This window comes from Paramormyrops kingsleyae, chromosome 5 (assembly GCF_048594095.1).
Source record: "Paramormyrops kingsleyae isolate MSU_618 chromosome 5, PKINGS_0.4, whole genome shotgun sequence".
Lineage (NCBI taxonomy): Eukaryota > Metazoa > Chordata > Actinopteri > Osteoglossiformes > Mormyridae > Paramormyrops > Paramormyrops kingsleyae.
The window spans coordinates 16609954-16629250 of NC_132801.1; the positions used below are offsets into that span (position 1 = coordinate 16609954).

Genomic DNA, 19297 nt, shown 5'->3' on the forward strand with positions numbered 1-19297 from the left:
CCAAAATGAACAACGGCCATTACACCATACAGAAAAACCAAGTCCAGTGGTCCTTACATGGCAACCAAGAGGGGTACGGACCATCATCCCTGTTCTCAGGCTCGCAGTTCAAAGTTCAGGACTGACTCTCATCGAGCCTAATAAATCTTTCACAACCCGTTAGTATAAAATGCATTTTTCCCTCTTCTTGGTCACATGGACATTCAATATTAATGTTTCCACAGTCATTCACTCAGCGCTCGATAAGTTTTAATCAAAAGACAATTTCATACGGCTGCATTTCCTTGATCAATAACTCCTCCCACCAACACGGGCTCAGAAGAAAACAGATGCGATCCTGTGATTTAAACGTTTGTCTTTAGCTTTAGTGAAACCGAAACGGACACGGCGGCCATACCTGGTATAAGTCACTTTAGCACATAACCAAACTGATCTCTCTTTAGAGCTTGAGTCCTTGCCTCTGAGCTCATATCCCTGCGGTTACTTCATTGCATATGGGAGTGACACATATACATTGCACAGGACAGTAAAGCAGAGGACAGTACAGTACAGGCAGGCAGGCAGGCAGTGTCCTCCATGGTGCTACACATGAACACACAGCTAAAGACAGAGCAAGCCGGACGGGGTAGCGGCATGCTGCTGAACAGACTGCGAGGGTGCATTTTCAGCTCTGCTGATCTCACTCTGGATGCACAGCAGGCGCAGGGCTGCCCTGCCAGCCCGTCGGCGATGGGTCCTCCCCGAGACTCCCCGTCGGGGGGAGGGAGGCCCTCGTCTCGGTGATAACTTTTAATGGATCAGCTTCGTCAGGCTCCCCGCTCCAAAATCGCACAATAAATCCCATTCAGATGGGAGGGGGGGGGGGGGGGTTCACTGGGGAGGCTCAAACTGACCCAAGGCACTGGCTAAGGACTCGGGTGGGCTTCAGGAAAGCAGACCAGCAGACATCCACACTGAATGTGTGAATGCACAAGCTAATTAGTAAAATAAATATTGATAATTAGGCTGGCAGTGCCTCACTGGGCAGCTTGACACCTCCAGGGTTGGGGGTTCGATTTCCACCCCCATTTCACTGTGTATGAAGTTTGTATGTTCACCCAGGATTGCTGCTGGTTTCCTTCCTGCCCCCCAGTCTTCCACAACCAAAAAAATGTATAAAAATTAGGTGAATTGCTGTCTCTGTATCGCCCATAGTGTGTAATTGTTGTTTGTCCTGCAATGGACTGTCATCCCATGCAGGGGGTCCCCTGCTTAGTAGCCCGTTTCCTGGGATAGGCTCCAGGTGACCCTGTACCGCATAATGGATGGCAGGATGAACGGATGGGATATTGCTAATAAAAAATGCCTAGAGATATTAAAAGCCAGTATAAGCTCTGCGGTAATTAGCAGATGGGCTGAGCATACTTCTGTTAAGCAGAGGAAGCTTCACCGCCGGGACCCGCTAAGCGCCGGTTCCGCGGAGACGCGCTCTGCGGCAATTAGCCGAGGGCTCCCGCGGCCCGCTGAAGCGCGCGACGGTGTGGGCCAGCGCCATCCCACTCGCTCTCCCTGGTGGCGCCGTCCAACGGGTGACAGATGCAGGTAATGACAGCTTAATTGCAGGCCCGGCTTGCCCATGCCGGCCTGTTTGGCAGCATCTGAAAAAGCGAGCCGGCGTGTCCCGGGGCCCCGAGTCCCCCAGGCTCATGTGCCGGAACCAAGGCATCATTTCAATAACCCCCAAAAAGTCTGACATGGGCCAGGGTGACCCTGCACTGCAGCTCCAGAGGATATGGCCACGCTGGAACGTTGTTAGCGATGACCATTTCTCCAAAGTTTGTTTTATTAATGTTTTTTGGGTTGAGGGAAGGTGCAGTAACAAGCCATTTGACTGTCCACGTGTCACATAACGCCGGCCAAAAGCAGGCCTTCGCTCTTCACTGGGATGGGTTATTTACTCCGCTCTGGTGCCGCCCAACCCTTGCCAGCTCCACTCCCACTGCAGACACCAGTGTCGAGAGAGAGAGAAACCAGCCAGTACTACCTTCACGTACCACGTCGGGTCACTGTATACCATAAAGGATCATCAAAAAGAGGCTGCGGCGGCTGGCCTGGCAGAACGGGCCGCGAAGCTCATCCATAATGAGGTCTGGAATAATCTGACCCAGAACAAGGGAGCAAGGAACGGATCCCCCCCAGAGAACAGATGAAAACACTGATAACATGTGGCCGAATCAAACGGCTCGCGTGCCCTCGGGTAAGCGATATCACGGGGGGAAGCCGCTGGCTGGACGGCGGCTGAGGAAAAGCGGATGGAAACAAAGTGACACGGAATACATTTTAATTATATTCGTCAGTCAGGGGACACATGGGGAAGCAGATGTTGGGGACAGTAATGAGAAGCCAGCAGGGCCCTGAATATCACCAGGAGGTGCATCTCTCCTCCGAGACCTCAGCTGAGACACGTCCTGGGACACATCCATCAGTCTGGGACCTCACCAACCCAGGACAGAGAGGGACAAAGCATGCCCTTCTCTATGGGATCAACTATGCAGACTGAACAAAACAGTTTTGCCATCTCTAAATGAAGAATATCAAGGATATAAAAAGTATATTTAAAAAAAAAAAAAACAATGTGAGAGCAAATGAAGTTCTCTTTTCAATATTTATTTCATTAACAGCACATTTAAGCAAATGTAAAATCGACTCTCTTTTACAGCTCTTTATGGTGAGCATGTACAAGGTGCAGCTGTGTGAACGACAGGGTTAAAAATGCATGTGTATGCTAGAGAACACGGGGCACGGGTGCTGCTCGATAGCAGAGACAAGATGAACGGGGACCTAAAAACAAACCGCTTACATTAAACTACCCCCGATGCACGGCGGCAAAGCTACACCAATAAAGCAATCAATGCAAAATGAATCTGTGAGGCCACAGCGGGGCCCCGTGCAAGGCACACAACAGGTGAGGAGGAGGTTCTCCTGGCAATTCAATAATAGATGCTCTTGGCTGTTTAATACAAAAGGCGTATTTTTAATTCCCCTATCTTCTTCATTCTAAACCACTGTGTGCGACTGCTAACTCCCTGGCGTTGCGTATTGAAGCCTTCCCTGGACTTAATGGTCCCTTGGCGACCACACAGAGGTGGTCCGTCCAGAGAGATAGCGGACTTAGAGACCGCGGCAGGCGATGGGGAATGTGACCTCAGATGGCCAATACACTCAGTGGAACATCGGGCCTCACGAATGGGCATGCACAGCATTATCTTTTTCTCCGGCTGCGGTGAGAGGGCGGGTGACACACAGAGCCCCAAATTTGGCTGAGCGGCCCACGTCTTCCATGGATGAGCTTGATCTGCTTCCCAGTTTAAGGCGAGGCCTGGCTGAGCCGTAATCTGGGCCGGGCCGGCGCCATGCTCTGGTGCCGGTGTTCACACAGCGGAGCTGGACAAGGCCGGCTGAGTGACAGACATTCTTCGGGGGGAGTCTGTGTGCCATGGCTCCTTGGGCTTCAGAGTGGAGATTCAGTGAGCAACATCTGGCTCTGACAGTGAGGGCATCTGGGCAAAACCACTTCCGCTACTCCAGTGTTTGCCTATCTGACCCAGTAGGTGGCGCTAACACATAAAATTCGCTAAAAACACGAGTTGATAACTTCATGCTGTTCCATAGTGCGTGTTCACTGTCCAACATCCTGCCCTACCCATACCCTACCTACACCTGTCACACAACCATAGCCTAAACAGACAATCATGTTCTGACACGAAACAATAATAACATATCAGATTAATACCAATGGAACAGAGGAAACGGGGTAACCCACACAGCACGTCTGCTTTTAGCGTAGCATCATGTAGATTAGAGGATCACAGCAAATAAAGAATAGGAAACCAAGCGGTTACGAAGAAAACACAGCTGAACATGCAACGCATTTAATCTAAACCCTTCTTACATAAACGTCCCAACAAAGAGGCTAAATTAAGCCGTTCCCATATGCCGCGTCCTGTTTGTGTTAACGAGCCGGCCTCGTCAGAGAGCTCGTAGATACATTCGCCCGATACGTTAGTCTGTTATTCGCACATCCATCAGAGGGAAACGCACTGGAAATGGGCACAGCAGCTGCTATGTCATCTGGATCGCTAGCTAGCGTGGCGCGCCCGCTCGCTGCCGGTAAGGTTCGGCGTCAGGCTTTCCCGTTTCTCCGGCATGGGGAGCATACATTCGAAGTCAGACAGCTAATTAGTAAGCGTTTCCCTTAACCACAATAAAGAAAATAAAAATATACGTTTCGCCAGGGTTTAACAGAACCATCCCCCTTCCCAGCCATAAAAAATACAGATGTGCCACCCCCCCACCTTGACAAATAGCAGGGCGTACGTGATGTGTCACCGTAACAAACAGGTGAGAGCGCGAGCCATCCTTCCTGAAGCGAAAATCTCAAGGTTTTTGACATTTTCCAGCGGGTAGCTGAACTCTCTTAGCCCCCCGATTTGAATAAAAGGAGCATTTACCCTTGATAGGGAGGTGTAATGGTGAGGTGAGAGACAGCGGCGAGCGGGGATATGCATTGTCTTTCATAAGGCTGACTGCTCTCTCCCGCCTTCACCTATGGGGAACCTAATAAGACAGGCTGCCAACAAGACCAGAATAAATGTGACGCGCACTCGCGGTGGATGCAGAATCATTCTTACTAGATAGTTTCTCCACTCACTTTCTGTGGTTTAAATTTCGCTCCCATCTCCCCGTCTGATTTTCAGCAAGAAAAAACGGCGACGGATTTTTTAACGGTAACAAATCCCCCTCACCGCCCCCCCGCAAATGAATGCAGGCTTAATGCCGCCGCTCCTCCCCGCTGCGTTTCTGCACAATTAGCTCCGCGGAAATCACGGATCGCGGCCGAGGCGGGGAGCCGAGATGGATGGCCGAAGTTGTGGAGGTGAAGGGAAACTGTGAAAAGGAGCGAAAACAACAGCAGATCCCGCACACGAGCCAGGGGGAGTAATAGTTCTTGTCAGGCAAGCCTCCCGCGTTTAATGAAAATGCACGGACGTGCTCCGCGGGGCTGGCTCCGGCCCTGGCACCGCGGCCGCCGCGTTCTCCGCGCCTTCCCTTCCCAGGAAGTCGCCTTAATTACCCAGCATGCCGTGCAGGGAGGAGCAGGCCTGTCGAGGGAGCATCGCTGACATGTTTGTCCGCAGTGACGCCCACACAGAGGGAGAAATAAATAAAAAAAATGGTTCTTGTTTTTAAATGCCATGCATGGGAACAGCACGTTCAAAACATGGCTGAAAAAAACCCTTCTAATTGTTCCCATAACTCGCGCCAAGTCAACCAGATAAAATAATGAATCAAATAATGAATCGTTTAATACGGCACCAGCGACACCTACCCCACGTGTACCTTCAAAGTGGTGTCTCCCCACACTCCTATAATTGCAAGTTATGTTCCAGCGCAGCTTTTCCGGAAGATTCCCCCGTTCAATATTTCATGAGTTTTCTTTTACCTTGAGCCGTCGCGCGGCGGATCTCAGCCCCGAAAGCGGGAGAAACCCGCCGGAAAGCTACCGACCACCATTACAACTGAATATAATTTGCCGCACGTAAATACGCAGGCCGTCTCTGTTATGACAGCTCCCCGGGCGCTAAAATAAAGCCAAGAGCTCAGTAAAAACCATACCTAACGGTCAGGGTATTAATTCGGTAATACTTCATCTTTAACCACAGCAATAAGAACGGGTCACCGGCAATACGGACAGAACCAGCAATTTGTCACAGAACAATACACAGTCTCATATAAGGTTCTTCTTCCATCACTCGGTGTTTGACGCAGCACTTTTTTCAATACGATTTAAATATTTATGTAAAGTTATTTTTCCTCAGATGTTAGCAAGCCATAGGTATTTCCAGGCCTTGTTGGGTAGCTTGATCTAAAGACGCTAATCTTCAAAATTTAAACACAATTGATTTACACTAAATTAAATGAATAAATCAGTGTAATGAAATTAATAAATTCAGCTTAATAGGCAGTTTATAAAACACAATTTGGCTTCTTTTTTTCCATTGCGTCGGTTAACAGGGCCTTGTGTGTGGATTAATTACTTAATCCACTTCCACTGCTTCAGCACCACTTCATTAAGTCACATTTTTGACGGCTTTCATTTCGGTTTTTGAGTTTCTCTAATTGAATTATTTACGAGACTTTCTGTCTCAGATCCTTGTTAAATATTTACCCGGACGGTACATCGCATTCAGCACATAACTCACCTGGTTCCCCTTCAATTACACCGCGGTGCAACGCCGCGCTCGTTTAAATATTTATTAGCGTCATATTAAAAGTGAACCTCCGCAGACCCCAGAAGTCCAAAAATCAATCTGAATATAAGTTCTCCAGCCGCCACTCTGGCATCGTTATTCCTAATTATCTCCAAAACAAGCCCAACACCTGCTGCATGCCTGCACGTGTGTCACAAGCTACACGTTTCACACCAAATCTGACCTGGATATCGTAGATTATAATTACTGTCAATTTTCATTTTAATATTTTAGTATTTTGGGCTAACCAGGATTTACACTCCTACCATTTACCAGTAAAATACTACAGTTAAGTTATGGCTATAGTTGAAATACACAAAATGACGCACTCCAAATATGATTGAATTAGACAAATTCAGTAAACTGCTCCCCTTTCTGTCTCGGCTGTTTAGGCTGATAGCCTTCCTGTAGCCCGAAAACCCGAAAAAGCCCTCAGACGAAACATACCAGACTAACGCTACTTTCTCTGGACTGCGCCCGATTTTGCTGTCGCTTGCGTGCGCAAACGCAACAGAAATAATTGGGATACATCCTCGAAAGCACACAGGCGCTCTGGTGCAGGGCCTACACGGTAATGTAGGGAGACGACTGGGGGACAGGTGCAGAAGAACGCGCTCGGCGTACAGACACTGAGGCCAGAATTAGATTTCAAGTCTTCTCTGTTAATCTGCACCTGAGAACTCAGGCTATTCTACAGGTTTAAATGTTGAAATAAATAATCCTTTAGAGCACAGGCAGAGTTCCTTATTAAAACTTTAACTCTCCTAAATAATGGACTGTGTACTGGCAGTCCCCCACCCCCCCCCCCAAAAAAACGGGCGTGTTCTGTACAAGGTCAGTGACTGACCATCATTTACAATTCAGATAAGTAATTAATTACTCACAGGACATTAAAAAGCCTTGCTGCCACACCACTTTTAAACTGAAAGTTGTCAGGAAATGCCAGTAAGATCCTGCCCTTCAGCTGTAACGATGTAATCTTAATTTCACATGTTCACCTCTCTGTAATTAATCCCAGTCACGACCTTGTCAGAACAGAGCCTAGGCTGTGTTAATTGGTGCTTCACATTCGGTTGGAAGCCATTTGACTCAGAAAGGCTGGGATGAAACGTCTGGCAGAGTGGAAGCCAAACACGGTTAATGTAAAAAAAAAAACAGGGTCTGTGCAAAGCATGCAGATAGATCCATCCATCACTGTTTATTCAGAGCCGGGTCACAGCTAGTCTGGATCTTATCCCAGAAAGCGCAGGGCACAGGGCACGGAACACCCTGGACGGGATGCCAGTCCATAGCAGGGCACAGGGCACGGGACACCCTGGACGGGATGCCAGTCCATAGCAGGGCACACACGCTATAGGCAGAGACAGCAACCCCATGTTTTTGGAATGTGGGAGGAAACCCACGCAAGCATGTCCAGTGTGCAAAGTCCACACATATACAGATTTATCAACATAATACTGAAACCAACAACACTCTAGGTGTGAGAGCAGGGTGCCACCCACTGTGCCATGACACCGATTAGTAGGCTGAATGGAGGCAAATTTATTATAAAACTCTGAGATACCCCCTCTGGTATTCAATCTTACCTTGCTGCACATCAGCTGGTTTTGATTGGTCAATCCTTACTGACCATTCAGTGATGTCTCTCCACGTACAAATTATTATGTGCATGGAGTGCAGTCATGATCGAAGTACAGTAACTGATGCTTTTTCCCCACCAATTTCACGTATCTTTGAATAAAACTGAATATTTCTCATACCCTTAGTGCAAATTTTAATTTCCACAAAAAGTTAACTATTTTAGAGTAGCTTGTCTCCAAAGTACAGCTAAAGGTCTTGCCTATTATTACAATCATCATTTGTTTGCTCTACTGTCATGCGATCCCTGTGTTATTGTCAGATAAGCTACATTCTCATCAGAGCCCACTTGAGCACGGGGACAGATCTGACCTTTTCCGTGTCGTAACGGAATGCCTCTGTCCTCAGATTGAGTAAATAATACCCCTGTGGATAAGAACTGCATACCACACTGCAGGTCCCAGACTAAATATCATTTAAAATCCCATTCTTAAGAGGCTGCTCCCACAAGTCTAAGTGTTGCCCTTTTGGGTCTACATTTACATTGTGTATTGTGTGTTATATTTATTCATCTTCACCAGCATGAGTCAATTTAAACAATGCTCAATAGATTTTCTGTTCAGCCCAATGGACCTCAGGGGGCATAAAAAAAGGCTTTCAGTCGACCATGCAAAACGTGCGGAGATTGCTTTGGTGCGAATGACTGGTGCTCCGAGAGCGTGCACAGACGCTCTCTAGCCACAAGCACGGGCGGGAGAGTGAAGGACAGCCGTAACCACATCGCAGCTGATATGGCCAGTGCTTTCAGCTCAGTTCCTTAACGTTTTCCTGGGCAGGGGGCCCTAGGTGGCCAGGACGTGTGATCTCAAGCTTAGAGCCCATGACCATGAAGGGCCCACCTCTTGTTAGGCACCTTCTGTGAATTCTTTTAAGACAGTTTGGGCTACATTTCTGTCTTTTCCTCTCACTCAATATCAAGGGTAGACCTTCATCTGTCTCCTACAGGCTGTGCATCATGTAAGCAGCATGTGACCATAATTCCAGCGTTCGAACACAGTACACTACATGCCGTGCATACATACCCCAACAGCTACTTAGCAGAGTATGCTTGAGGAACCAGCTGCTGTTGTCCACGTAGGATTTGAAGCTGGCCTGTCAGCTTGCTCATTCCACAGCCATTCTGTGTTAATCACTATGAATGTGAAGGACAGTCATGTCTCGATTCATCAATTAAATACATCGGGGAGTGAAATATTCAGCATTAATGTACATGTCATTCCTCAGATCCATGTTGGACTAGTAGCTACACCAGGACTGTCTCACAACCTTGTAAACAAAGACAAATATTTGTCAGTCGGGATGCGAGGCCTTTCCAGTCTCAACCCTCCCCTCTGTTCTTTAGTGGCCTGGCACACGTAACTGCGACTGTCACCCTCACAACTCCCAGAGATCCCAGTCCCTTTTGTCTGTGGTCCAGGCTACTCCCAGCATCAGTCTCCAGTACGGTTCCACTCTAACAGCCTGTCGTAATCGAATCTCTTTTAACAATGAACAATGCAGCGATGGCCCCACCTAATCAAATTAAAGTCTCCTTTGATTTTCAATTATTCCCCGGCTGCGCAACGTTTCATCCGGAGCTTTGGAGCTGGGGGGGGGGGGGGGGGCGAAGAATGCATCCATTAATGCAGCGAAACCTGCTTCTCACTTACCCCTTCACTGCCCCTCTCTCCCCCAGCTTCACCACGGGGACAGAAAAAAGATGTCAGGGTACATAAGGTTACTGGATCCATGCCAGCCCCTTTATAGGCTACTCAGACACACCGTACTCCATTTCTGCAAAGTTTCACAATAAAACTGCTATTTTCAGTCTGTAATGATAGTTAATTGCATTTATGACATTACTGTGATGAGAGGCAATATAATAGTCAAGGCAATTCTAGCCAGTAAAGCCCTCCTGTGCTATTTGCATTTAAGACAAATGATTCATTTAAAAAAGGCCATTTTGTGTGAGACCTGTATTACGTGGGTTGGGCTTGAAACAGAGTTCTTCAAACAAGGGAGCCTGCAAACACACACAGCCAAAAGAATTACAGCAAATCCCCCTTGACGTTCATTAGCCGGGGACCCACCTCCCCACAGCGGACACAAGGGGGCGACCAAGCTCACCCACGCCAATCACATTCCCAAGCCTTGCATTACCAGAGTCACACAAAAATGCATTGAAAATGGGCTGCAACACTTTTGAAATCACATCCTGGTGGTCACTGGCTCCCAGGAGGCATCCAGCAGCCCCTTTAGATCTCACAGAGACCCCCCACCTCATTGAATATCTGCAATGATCCCCCCTGGGGCAAAGGCAGTTGTAGGCTGCATTATTACTTATGTTCTTGAGAGACCCAGGGGAGTGGGGGGGGGGTAGTGTTCTGGGATCCTCTGCAATATCAAAAAAGGACACAATATTCACATGGACTAAAGAAAAGCTGGTCTAGTGTCAGAAGCACACACACACACACACAGACATTCTCCAATGTTAGGGTTGCCAGCTTTGGTCAGCTGGCTGGCATGAGATTTGCAGTCTGCCCATGCATTTTCATGTATGTAAAAGCTTTATTCCCCTGTAAATAGTCTGTAGGGTTTGCAACCTACCCCAATGCTTTTGATGTAGCTAATTTTAGATTTGTAATGGAATAATACAGATTTGCTATAAGACTTCTTGCATGAGCATCAGAGTCTGAAAGCATGAGTGACATGCCAGATGTGTGAGAGCTGGCAACCCTGCAATGTTGATGTGCTCCATACAAACAAACTGTAACTGTGCAGAATTTTGTGTGGGAAAAACATATAGTGGTTTTGTACACCACAACTTCATTTTAGTCACATTGTAACTCAAGTGATTGACCATATGGTAGTATTTCCTTGTACTTCCAAGCAAACAGTATGCCTCAGAGAGACACTTCATTCGCAAGAATGCACCTAGCAGGGACATGCTTATGTGTGATGAAAGATGTCTGTTAATCAGTTGTTCAATCAATCAACCAACCAATCTAGTTTTATTTAACTTAACAGGCAGCTTTATTACAGGTGCTCTGCTGTAATGGGGCTTGCAGAAAATTTTCCAGAAGCAATCAAAAACCAGGAAAGTTCTATTTTCAAATAGGGGATCATATTTAAATAAAAATTATTCCCCACCTCCAGATGGGAAAGACTCCAGGAACATAACATTTATAACTACCCAGGTTGGTAGAAGTCATTTTAATTTCAATTTTAAATTATTTCTGGTTAACAACAAAACTACTATGTAACTTTTTTGTATCAAATTGTCAATAAAATCAAAGTAGCTTTGTTTTAATTTGGAATTTTCCAGAAAACATACTGCCAGGACTGCCCCAGAGTGGTAATGCTACTCATGAATATTCAGTGCCTCGGCCCCAGCTCAGATTGTCAATAGTCTATTAAAATGAAAATGAAAATGAAAGCCTTGTCGAGGAAAGAGCCTGGAAAACTCTAGCCAGCAGAATGTGCCGGTATTATCATCAGCCGGCACGGCATCCACCATCACATTGCTCAAACTTCAGCACTTTCACTTGATCAGCTGTTGTACAAGTTGGCCTCCCACGGCTCGGCCTACCCCGATTAAATTCAAATCAGTACAAAATAGCCGAGATACTCTTATTCCCCGGTAACACGAGGCAACAATTTGAATTATATGGAGAGAAGGAAAATAAAAAAAAAATAATAATAAATGGTCCCATTCTAATCTTCTTTCCTAGATGCAAATCTGGCGCTTACTTCATAAGAGGAAATCCATTACTGTAGTAAAACAATAGGAGACTTCTCTGATAAAGAATCTCACTTTTTAAAATTGAGTGTAAAAAGTCCCTACTGCGCGTTTTCCTACACCGTGCGTTTGCCCTGCCTCACCGTACTGCGCGTTTTCCTACACCGTGCGTTTGCCCTGCCTCATCCTACTGCGCGTTTTCCTACACCGTGCGTTTGCCCTGCCTCATCCTACTGCGCGTTTTCCTACACCGTGCGTTTGCCCTGCCTCATCCTACTGCGCGTTTTCCTACACCGTGCGTTTGCCCTGCCTCACCGTACTGCGCGTTTTCCTACACCGTGCGTTTGCCCTGCCTCATCCTACTGCGCGTTTTCCTACACCGTGCGTTTGCCCTGCCTCACCGTACTGCGCGTTTTCCTACACCGTGCGTTTGCCCTGCCTCACCGTACTGCGCGTTTTCCTACACCGTGCGTTTGCCCTGCCTCACCGTACTGCGCGTTTTCCTACACCGTGCGTTTGCCCTGCCTCATCCTACTGCGCGTTTTCCTACACCGTGCGTTTGCCCTGCCTCACCGTACTGCGCGTTTTCCTACACCGTGCGTTTGCCCTGCCTCACCGTACTGCGCGTTTTCCTACACCGTGCGTTTGCCCTGCCTCATCCTACTGCGCGTTTTCCTACACCGTGCGTTTGCCCTGCCTCATCCTACTGCGCGTTTTCCTACACCGTGCGTTTGCCCTGCCTCACCGTACTGCGCGTTTTCCTACACCGTGCGTTTGCCCTGCCTCATCCTACTGCGCGTTTTCCTACACCGTGCGTTTGCCCTGCCTCACCGTACTGCGCGTTTTCCTACACCGTGCGTTTGCCCTGCCTCATCCTACTGCGCGTTTTCCTACACCGTGCGTTTGCCCTGCCTCATCCTACTGCGCGTTTTCCTACACCGTGCGTTTGCCCTGCCTCATCCTACTGCGCGTTTTCCTACACCGTGCGTTTGCCCTGCCTCATCCTACTGCGCGTTTTCCTACACCGTGCGTTTGCCCTGCCTCACCGTACTGCGCGTTTTCCTACACCGTGCGTTTGCCCTGCCTCATCCTACTGCGCGTTTTCCTACACCGTGCGTTTGCCCTGCCTCATCCTACTACGCGTTTTCCAACACTGTGCATTTGCCCTACCTCTCCCTGCACTCACCACCTCAGCTGCTGCAAGTTACTGCTCCAGTGCCACGTACCTGAAACTGTAATAAAAACCATTTTTTTGACGTTGTGGGGACCATTTTTCAGGTCCCCACAAAGATTTGTGAATGCAATCAAAAAACTAAAAATGCCAAAAGTCTCATATTTTGTTTGGTTACTTATGGGTAAAGTTAGGGCTGGGTAGGGGTTAAGGTTATCATGTTGGGATTAGAGTTTTCCCCATACAAATGAATGGACGGTCCCCACAAAGATATAATTACAAACCTGTGTGTGTGTGTGTGTAATATTTGCGCAATACCATTTAAATAGAAATTTCAAATTCAACGTTGCTATTTTACTAAGATAGAGTGTAAAATGTGAGCCATCCCTACGGCTGTTTTTTTTGTGTGACATACATATACTGAAATCACTGTAACGACCTTTGAGAGCAATTATCAGAACACTTTTACCTTTTGTAAAATTACCCAGCTTCATAGCTTCATAGCATGAACAGCCTACCTGCATCTCAGATGTGTCCTACATCACGTGATCACTGGTCTTTAATATGGCGCACTTGAAGTTTGCTATTAACATATATAAGTGAGGGGGCCATCAGTCCTCTGTTGGTGGGGTTTTTGATGACATTATAGCCCTGGCCTTCAGCTGAAATAGGCCCATCTTGCTCCTATACCCGTACATCACAGTTTCATGGTGGTGCCCCCTGTTGACATGCACTGACAATCCCCTCAGCCGCAAAGGGCACGCCGGAATGGCAGTGACGCTGGTTACTCTCTTGTGCTCGCCCCGGTACGCTGTGTTTCAGCCCAAAGCTGCTAGAATTCCGAAACCAGCAGGGACGTGCCACTGCATCCTTCATTTATTTATCTCGTTAAAGTTCCCGTAATTAAGTGCACTTATAAATAAATAAGGCTCCCGTGATGAAGTCGGGGTGCTGCAGTCAGTCTGGCTCCCCGGGAATAAGCCCTTTTCAAATGGATTTCGAAAAAAGGCAGAAGGAGACAGATTTGCGCCTGCGACTCCCTGCGAGATCGCTCTGAAATCGATAAAGACGAATGATAAAGTTTGGAGGTCACTGCCGTCAGTTTTAGAGCGGGGAAAAATATATAAAAAAAAGAGAATCATTTATTATATTACGCTATGCACCTGCAGACGTACTTGGAAAATAAATAAATAAGCAGACAGCAATATCCAGCTTTGTAAATTGGATTCGGAATGGAGAGCCCCTCGTTAACTCCGGCAAAAGGCTCCATTTTCAGAGGGTCGTTGCCGCATGGAGCCTCCCTTGTGCCTTCGTACCTCATTAGCTGGAGTGGTACGGTTAATATGCATTGTTGTATTAAGGCCTATAGCATCCCGCTAATAAGACAGAGACCACTCTCCTTGAATGTGGCCATAATAATGGAGGCATTTGGCTTGAGTAGTTAGCGCTCTGACAGGCGGGGGGCAGGTGATGGAGAATTAACCCTTGAGAAGTGATCAGGCGCAATATTACGCCTTTACCTGTTTTTCTCCGGATCGCCATGAGCAAAGCACATTTCCTCCACATGCATTTTATCTCTCCTGACACGTGGCAAGTGAAAATCACTCTGTGTTCATATAAAACTTTTATAAAACATCAGGGGAGTGTTCAGTTATGCCTGCACAACTTTAACTTATTCATAAATATACGAAATATACGACGCATTTTATTGGTTGCATTTCACAGTGTTTGGAGGCTACAGCCAACAGGCTTGTACCACAGAGTAAAGCTTGTTTAACACTGAATGCCAACAAATAGCAGTGTAGCCAAAACAACCCCACTTGAATAGCACAATATTGTGATGTTTCATTTTAAATTTAAGGGTATTCGTGTTTTCTATGTTTATAAAAATGAAACTGGTTACAGTAAGACAAGAAGTCAGGCGACTCCAGACCGCCCTCTTCATTCAGAGTTCCTCTGCTACCTGACAAGAGGGACATATGGGACAAAACTATGGGACATATCTGAGGTGAGCCCATTCTTTTTATTTCAAATTATTATATTATGTCACTTCAATAACCTCATTAAATGCTCTTAATCAATCACTGACTCTTAAAAATCACTGACTCTTATAAAAAAACATAAGGTCTGTGCACCAAATGCTTTGTTTTTGATCATTAAAAAAAGCCACATCACTCACATCTAATTGCTAATGTCAGGTTTGCTGTGTTTTGAAAGCAGCAAAATGAAATTATCCCCTAAATGCATTTTATTTAGAATAAATTTGAATATGCTTGAGAGGAAGCGTGCTGTTCGCCTGCTTGCGGTGGGAGTTGGGCTCACACACGCTCCCCCAGGCCCAGGGGACCGGCAGCTTCTGGCGGCGCTCAGCGATGCTCTCTTTTCCCGCTAAATCATCCGCCTTTTAAGGCAGTCGCTACCGTGCCGTTTAAGACTAACGCGACGCTGATCTATCTGCGGGCGCCCGCAACAGATGCGGGCATACTGTGGGAGACCACAGGACTGCAGGCGAGGTTCAGCATGCTGGTGTCACGCGAGCGGATGGTGACAGCCACTGGATCGTCACTGCCTGGCACGACCAGCCAATCAGCTGCCAGTTTGCAGCCCGAGCCGAGGCCAACGGGCCCCGACAAAGTATTGGGTTTTGGGTCAAGTATGGGTCAGTTATTTAGGTTCAGCTTCAGGTTGAGTTGGGTTTGGGTCACTTTCTGATTGCCTTTTTGTTATGTAAGCGTTGTGCATCAGCCTCAGCATTTTTCCAGCACATACAAGCTACGCAGTTTTAAAATGCCATCTGTGAAAATCTGTCTCCTTATATGTGTATAACTAATATTTCCACAATTTCGGATTCAGGTCGGGTTTTAGATTTGCTACTGCTGTTCCGGCTGGGTCGGGTACGAACTGCGCACGGGCTTTAATTTCAAGTTGTTGTCTGCCTTTCTGTCAGTCTTCATGTTTTCTTCTTTTTTTCCTGGGATACCTGAGTCTTCGTCTTCATCCACACTGCTGCCTCTCATAGTGGATTTAACAGGATGAGTCAGGCAGGGTAGGTCTGAAATTCCAAATTTATATAAGAATGTAAAAAATATAGTATAAGAGAAGAAGTCATTCGGACCATATAATTTATTTGATTATTAAATGCTTTTCGTTACCTATGAGATCAATATTAATGTTAAATAAATGAATTCTATAAGTGGCTACTAATTATTAGGAAAAGTTCCTCTGTTCCTGCAGGAACCTTAAATGTGGCATTCGTAAATTTTTGTCCTGGGATGCAGCAAAACCTGTTCCAAATACAGTCTGAAATATGAGCACATACTGGTTTCGTGACAGCGCAGTTGGAAAAAAAAGAAGAAAGAGAGCATTTCCCTATTTGTAAGCACTTCGTCTGAAGCCGTATTTGCATATTGCGAATTGCGTCTCAACCTCGTGAAACCCTGAGCGGAGGTTCCTGAAGGAAAAATGGCCGAGATTACCTGTGTGATTGGAGCGGCGATGCTCGTCTGACTGCCCATGCCTCTCAGACACACTGGGCTTACTGCAGGGGCTCCCGTCGAGCACGAGGCGGCAGAAACGGCGAGGCCGCCTCTCTGTCTGGACAGGGCCCTTATTCCACCCCTTAAGAGTCCAATTATTGCACAGGTATTAAATGTAAAGGTCAGTTAGGCAGTCGAATGGCCTTCTGCAGGGGATGATAATTGAAGAATTATAGAAGTTATGAAAGGCAAGATACTGAGAAGCAGAGAGGCCGGGCGCTGTCTGATTCACACGTGTGACGGCCGCGAGTTCACCACATTAACGCACCGGGGAAATGGCACTTTCCTGCTTCTCCGGCAGAAATTAATATTTCTCCTCTCCCCCAGCCCATTCGCCGGCTCTCCTGGTGAAGCAGCAGCAGAAAGGGCTTCTTAGGAGAGACGTGGGCAAGACGGGCAGCTGCGTACAATTGCGGAGAGAAATTTATAGTATTTACATGGAGTGTTAGAAAAAGGGCCTGTACTGGTGAAATGAAAACTCTGGGCTGCTGCACGTGGAACATACTTATTAACCATTAGTGGGAAGCCCCATACAAAACGCCAGAAGCCAGCATTTGAGGCACAGTGATGTTGAACACGGTTTTAGAACTCCCGGCCTTTATGACGTGACCTGAATCTGTGCTGCACTCGCCGTAACCCTAGGAGGCGATATTGAGATCCAAAATGGCCCTAAACGGACTTCCACCAAATGGCGCTCCTTTGAAAAGATCCTGATTTTGTGGATAAAAAAACAACCACAGAAGAGTCACACTGAAAATTTATAGATTTCTACACTTCAGCTTAATCAGGTTCTAAAAATTTCCCGCCAACAAAAACGTAAAAGAACATCACTAATCATTGAGCTGGATGTACCCGACGGACACGGACATTACCTCCTAAGCTCGTGTGCTTCCTCAGGCAGGATAAAGGGGAGATGGATGGCCGACAGTGACCGTCAGCTCATGGCATGGCTTCTACACGCACAAAGAATAAACAATGTCCCTGAGTGTGGTTCCAAAGTGGCTCTCAATGGTTCTTCACTCGATTTGCCTACGCGTGGAGAGCTTTCTACAGTTTCAAGCTCCCGTCAATGGCCAATTAAAATATAATACAATTTTCAATTTTGTATTCTATATTTTTATTAGTTTAAGTACTAACTTTTTACTCCTCATCGTTCTGACAACAATAATTTCCCTTTGAATTAAGTGTATCCTTAATAAAGGTAAAGCCGTGATAATAATGTAATTATGGTATAATTAAGTAATATGCTAATATGCACATATTAAGCATTTTACACTTCCTTTAGTGCTTATGAAAGTTTTAATTAAGTGTCAAGTAACTGTGGAACTCCAGGCTCCCACTGTGCTTTTCTCATCTTTTCTTCCCAAAATGTTCATTCGAGCACAAAGAAACATGTCACGCGCGCACAGACACACATACGCACACAAGCCGTATTTTAACGGAAGCTCTGTGAATGATCCCTGCTTTATCTGGATCCCCAGTAGCACTATGAGTGGCACCATTGGACGGACGTGGCGGCGAGAACGGCCCCCCCGCTTTAGGTGGCGCTCAGGGCCGCGACTGCGGTGACGTCAGCAGGGCCCCGCGACTCGGCTGCTTTCGCCGTGGCGACCGGCCGCCTGCCCCTCGCGCTCACCACAGCCGGCTCTCATTAATCAAGGGTGCTGGTGCAGCAGAGCCCCATAAATAAAGGCCATTGTCTCTTTGTCTGCCTCTGGAGTGTCGAGCTCTGTCTCCCCTTCATGTCCCTGACACAGGGGACAAGCTCGCTGCGGGCAGGAAGCATGGTGGGGACCGAGGGCTATCACGGCCCTTCCTAGTGGTGGGTGGCGATCCTTACCATGCTGGGGGGGGGGGGGGGGGGGGCAATAGACGCATTTGTGGACAGAGTTCTACAGCACAACGGGGATTTCATAAGGAAGGGTTCTCATCTCTAAACCTCAGTTGGGGGGCGTTGGGGGTTGGGGAAGTGGAGATGCTAACGACTTTAATTAATAATGGAAATGAATGCGGGGTTCCAGTTCCGTGGGAATTAAGACGCGTGTCTAAATTCGTTGTGGATTATTTCTCAGCGTGACAGTGCCGTATACAGCCTGACAGCACACCAGAGTGACGGCTAGCAGAAGTGTTTCTCCGACAGAGGCTGCCTGGCTTAGCATACATGGGAAGGTCTTTGATTTAATTCAAATACATTTTAAATTATATGCATATATGTGCTTTCTGCTGTAGCATCTGCTTCTAGAAATTTCACTTTTGGTGAAACCATTAGCACATTGTTACCCAGTTTGGTTACTCTGATTGCTAAGCAGAGAAACTGCTAAAAAATGGAACTTCATGCATTTAATATATCTGTTTCTCTGTTCCTTTTTACATTACCAATGTAATTGTGTTTTAAAAAAAACTGTATGGTGGTGTTTCAAAACAGCAGTGGAATCAGTGGTAATTAACAGGTAATTAATTTTGCAGTCTTCATCTCTAACACAATTGTGTTCTTTCAGTGAATAATGAGGTTTTTACTGTTTTTCGTAATCTCTTTAAGTTGCTTTAATATTGGTATTTTGCCTTGGGGTGAGTAATTAATCTTATGCTTCTTTACACAAACACTGGGTGAAGTTGCACGGGCCCTGATGGAATTCGCTTGTTGACGTTGTCCTGTCTTGCTTCGTGCATGAGGTTGACTTGCGTGTAGAGAGGGAGGAGGGGGTGGATCCGGGATCTGCATTTTCCCAAGCGAGTGCCGATCTGCTGTAATATTCCCGAAGATACACTCTGTCAAGCCGTGAGCATCAATTAGCTTGAGCAGCAACTCTTCCGAGAAACAGACAGATACTAACTATTGTGTTTCCCCCAAGAGGTGCCATATTTACAGAAATTTATCGCTTTATTTCTGGAGCCTGGCTCCCCTCAGCACAGCGGATGACTGCAGAAGGGATTAACAGGTCCT

General features: G+C 46.8%; 1 protein-coding gene across 5 annotated transcripts in view; it reads right to left on the bottom strand.

The window, feature by feature from the left end:
• Positions 1-19297, bottom strand: part of rbfox3a (RNA binding fox-1 homolog 3a) — a 423712-nt gene that overhangs the window by 214960 nt on the left and 189455 nt on the right. The window contains exon 1 of one of the 5 annotated variants that reach the window (XM_072712254.1): positions 5380-5685. The exons of the other annotated variants lie outside the window; for them this stretch is intronic. The gene's annotated coding sequence lies outside the window, so the exon portion shown is untranslated. Of the gene's footprint in view, positions 1-5379; positions 5686-19297 lie in introns of those variants that run through there. 5 annotated transcript variants of the gene reach the window in all.